We start from the raw sequence: 5248 nt of genomic DNA on the forward strand, positions 1-5248 counted from the left end.
GACAAAATTGGAGACAGGCCATGGGAAGAGTCGTCAGAGGGTCAGTTTTCTGTCCACAGGGCCCTGGTAAGCCTGGCGTATAGGCTCAATAGAGATTCTGGAACAGGAAGGTTTACTCATGATCCCTCCCATAATTTACAATCTTGATTTCTAACATTATTTTAGTTGTGGAATGCTTTCTTTAAATGAAATTGAATGCAGGTGCTCAATACAAAGGGCAGGTTGTAGGGGGTTTAATTGTGTCTCCCAAAAATGTATGCTCAAGTCTCAACCCCTGGCATCTGTGAATGTAACCTTATTTTTTGAAATAAGATCTTTGCAGATGTAATCAATTTAAGATAAGGCCGTACTGGATTAGGGTGGACCCTGAATTCCATGACTGGTGTTTTATAAGAGAAAGGAGAGAGAGACTTGGATATAGAGACACAGACACACAAGAAAGGAGGTCAGAAAAAGAGGCAGAGGCTGCAGGGATGTGTCTACAAGCCAAAGAATGCCATGGGTTACTGGCAACAACCAAAAGCAAAGAGAGAGTCATGAACAGATTCTCTCTCAGAGCCTTCAGCAGCAACCAACATAATGAACACCTTGATTTCAGATGCCTAGCCTCCAGAGATGCAAGATAATACATTTCTGTTGTTTTAAGCCATCCAAATGATGGTGGTTTTTTACAGCAGTCTTCAGAAATGAATCCATAGGTCAAAGCTGAGCTACGTTGGGCTAGAGCCCCACCACGTACTCTCATCTACTCCCCCAAACCCAGGTTGCTTCTGAGATGGAGATGTGGAATGCTGGGGCTCCTCAGAAAAAGCTTCAGAGTTTTTGTGTTAACTGTTTCTGGTTCAGGAGTCTCCAAGCTCTGCCGTTGGGCTCATCGCAGTGGGGAAACCTTGTAACCCTGACCGTCCAACCCCTGTAGGACCCCGTGAGGTGAGCCTTTGACTGTTCCTATAAAGTAGGATGGTGTCTCAGGCAGCCACGTGTCTAGGGTAGGCCTGAGATTCCCAGAGTTAATCAGCCCTCTGAGGACCCTAGCCCGGCTGCTCCCCAAGCCTGGTGAGCACCCCAAAGGCGTGATTATCTGATGGTTCTTGCACAACCAGCACCGGGTCCTTTTGCCTAATTAATCACAGAAATGTTCCTGCCTCTTCAGACAACAAAATAATGAGCAGGCCTGTGAGAGGTTCAAAGACTGCAGGAAAAGCTGCGTTCCCCGAGGAAAGGGCCCATTGGAACAGGGAGGTCAGAAAAATCCCTGGGATCTATTAGATCTGCTGCTTGCATTTTGTTGCATGCCCCCTTTAATATAAATATAATGGCAGTGTAAATGTGTGTATAGAGAAGATTAACACATAACACCATTTGGATTTTAGAGCCAGAAAATGTTGAGTGCTGCGAAGAACTGTAGAGATCATCTGGGTTAACTTCCTCTTTTTCTAGATGAAGACAAGGAGACCCCTGCAGGTTAAGTGACTTGCCCAGAGCCATGTGGCTAGAGTGTGACTGAGCCAGCCTTGGACCCAAATGTCCTAGCTCTAGTTTGTGCAGGCAAGGATGGAGCACTTTGGGATGGAGGATCAAAATCAAGGATAGAAGACAGAGAAGAACTCACTGGAGAGGGCAGATGTCAAATCAGAGCACAAAGCATGTTAGAGGGTGGAGGGAATGATTAAGGCATCAACAAAGTCAGAGGGTAGAGGTCAAGTGAGAGACTGTGGAATAGTCAGAGGGTGAGGCCAGATTAATTGTTATTACAGTTTATGGTCTGAGCATGAGACTTTGGGTATTCTAAGTTTAGATGAGGCATGAAATCTATTTTCAAGGAGTGCAAGACAGTTCAAGAGTTAAGGCGAATACCTCTTGAATACCAGAAGGGGCTGTGTCAGTTCTAAAGGAGTAAATGCTGAGGGGGTTCAGAGGGATGAGGGGGGCCCTTCCAGCAGCAGTGGCATTGAAGCAGGAGGTGTTAGAATATGAGAAGCCTGGGCCATGGGGGTGTCATGCAGAGGGAAAAACTGGAGCAGGGTGTGATGGAGAAAAATTCTGGAGAGGTAGGGAGATTGGGAATTCAGATTGATGGGACCAGAAGAGATGTAAAGGGAGGACCAAGTAAGCAGGGACAATTGAGAAGGGCCTTACCAGGCACTTGGACTCTATTTAGGAGGCAGCGAGAAGCCACTGACAGGGCCACCATGTGTACCATGTTCAGATCGTATCTCACACAAGGGTGCCACTGACATCCACATGTAACAGGTGAGAGCCTGAGGGAGGGAGCAGAGACTCACTCTAGGCCTCTCTGTTGAATCCTAGAGCAGCAAGGGAAACCCCTTCCTCCATAAACCCACACTGACTCCAAGACAATGAACACATTCACTAGCAGTCATGTGTGTCCAAGGCTGGGCTCTAGGCTGGCCATTTTCTAGAGGTCCGTTGAGGCTGCTTCTCTAGCCTCCCCGCCTTGGAGGTCTGATGCATGCCTCCACTCTGTCACACAAGGCTGTGTAGAGTGCTAGGATTGTACAAGGAGCTACTAACTTTTTTTTTTTTTTTCACTTGAAGGAAGCCTTTGCCAGTAACAGTGCTTAGCACAGATCTGCTTTAGGAACAGTATTCTGGTAGCTGTATGCAGGATGAATTGGAGGTGGGAAGACTCAAGGTTGTGAGCTGAGCAAGAAGAAAATGAGGGTGACAGTTCAGGAGGCCAATACGAGGTCAGTGTATGAGGCAGTAAGGAGAAAAGGGGACAGAAATCTTCAAGGCAGGGGTGCCTGGGTGGCTCAGTCAGTTAAGTGTCTGCCTTCAGCTCAGGTCATGATCCCAGAGTCCTAAGATCGAGTCCACATTGCGCTCCCTGCTCAGTGGGGAGCCTGCTTCTCCGTCTCCCTCTGCAGCTCCCCCTGCTTGTGCGCTCTCTCTCAAATAATAAATTTTTTTTTTAAAGAAAACTCAAGGCAGAATTGCAGGCTTCACACCTGACAAGATCTTCTTGTCCAGACCCCATATATGATCTCAGCTTACAAGTCTCACTTTTCTGCCTCATTTGCATGTAGAACCAACAGAACAACTCCAGGGACACATGCCTCATCTGTGTGAGATTTTGAGTTTGGGGGTAAAAATACTTATCAGAAAGATTAGGATATCCTGTTTTAACTGTAAATCATAAAATGCTTAAAGAAGGATGATCTGACCCCTTTAGAAAGGTTTGGTACACACAGTACAATGCCAAGGAAGATCTGTCTCTTTCTCCCCGAGGAGGGAGCTGGAGGCTGTGGGTTGCAAGGCTGTGGGCAGGAGACCGATGCTCCTAGCAAGTGGGCAGTTAGTAGGCCAGGAGCGACTTGACTGGGAGCATATAAGGAGCAGTTGCCAATGAACACAAGTGTTCATAAGGCAAAACACACCTGCTCATGGAGAGGCCTGCCAAGGCCAGACCACGTAACCCAAAGGTAGAGCCTGTACCAAGGGATGCATCGTGGGGTAGGAAGGAAGGTAGACAGGTAGGTAAGGAAATGCTAGTTTAAGCGATGAGGCTGGTGGTCAGTGAGTGCTGGGGTGGTCAGTGAGTGCTGGTCCCTCCAAGTTTTGCCACTAGCATGAGAGACTGGAGGAGTTCGTCAGCCATTAATTAGTGGTAAAAATTCCAGTCTCTTGGAATTTCAGCTTCTACCATTTAAAAATTAGGGTTCAAGGGGTGCTTGGGTGGCACAGTTGGTTGGGTGTCTGACTCTTGGTTTTGGCTCGGGTCCTGATCTAGGAGTCGTGCGATCAAGCCCCACGTCGGGCCCTGTGCTCAGCACAGAGTCTGCTTGGGACTTTCTCCCTCTCTCTTGCCCTCTCCCAAATAAATAAATAAATGCATCTTAAAAAAAATTAGGGTTTGAAATGGCTTCAAAGTAGTATCTAAAGGTGCTTTCAATTCTGAAAGACTCATTTTTTTTTTTATCATCAAATATGAAGCAACTCTTAAATGCCATTAAGGCGATGCTCTTTCTTAAAGTAATTCCTTTGTGTCTAAAAAAATCTTTGTAAGTAGATTTTATGTTGTATCTCTATCGCTTTTCATAACTCCAACTGCTGGGCCTATGCTCGTGTGACCTAGAAACAGGTTAGTGATGGAATTGGAGCTAGGGCCTTTGGGACATTGTGTCGTCTCATTTAAATTGTATTGGTACGAACACGTTCAGGTATTTTCAGTCCTGGGTGCACTTTAGACTCACTTGGAAAGATTGGAGAAAACAGTAATGACTGGGTCCCATCCCCAAAGAGTCTGCCTTAATTGGGCAGGGTGTGGCACATCTTTCCTGTCCCTTCCTCTCCCTCCCACCTCCCCCTTCATCCCCCTCACCCTTCTCCTCCCCTCTTCTGCCCCCTCTCTTCCCCCTCCCTTTCCCCTCCCGCTTCTCCCTCTCCCCCTCCCCCTTCTTCTTCTTCTTCTTTCTTCTTCTTCTTCTTCTTCTTCTTCATCTTCTTGGGTGATAACAACGTACAACAAAAGGTTAGAGTTAATGTTACAGATCCCTGGAGGACATTAGTTGCATCTGATAAGCCCACACCACTTTATAAGTCTAGTGCTGGCCATTTATAGCCCTGTTTTGAGCCACCTGTGGGGTTTAGTGGCCCTGGACAGGGGGAGTGATGGCCCACAGGACAGGTGATCACTGTGTCTGAGTGGAAAAGGGCCTGGGGAAGAAGTCTTACTTTTATGAATCTGCTAAATGACAGAACGTAGTAAAGTCAGATTGATCATGGTAACCTGGCAATGAGGGTCCTTTCACAAACCACAGGGGGAAGTGCTCTGTGGCCTCAATACCAACCAGACTTGATTTATCTTTTCACATGATGCTTAGCACAGTGATAATTTTGGGCAATGTATTTGTATGATTATCTGACTGGTGTTGACCACAAGGTCTGTGGGGAGGGGGACGCTTTGCTCACCATTGCATGTCCAGTGCCCAGGGGCTCAATGAACAGATGCCGAATGAACGAATGAATGAAGACATCATGTAGTAGGCTTTTCGTAGGTACTGGCACTTGCAGCTTCCTTGGGGGATAACCATGGGTCAGGGACAAGCTCTGTGCTTCCTGCTGTCTGAAGTACTTGATGATGCAGCCGGAGGCCAGAGGGGCTTCCCTGCTGTGCTGGCTCTTCCAGGCAGAGCTGAGCCCCTGTGTCGTGGCAGCTGTCCCAAATAAGCCAACAGTGTGATAGAAGACAGAAGGAGGATGCTACTGAGCGCGCGTCTGTGGT

The sequence above is a fragment of the Zalophus californianus genome, chromosome 11 (assembly GCF_009762305.2).
Source record: "Zalophus californianus isolate mZalCal1 chromosome 11, mZalCal1.pri.v2, whole genome shotgun sequence".
NCBI lineage: Eukaryota > Metazoa > Chordata > Mammalia > Carnivora > Otariidae > Zalophus > Zalophus californianus.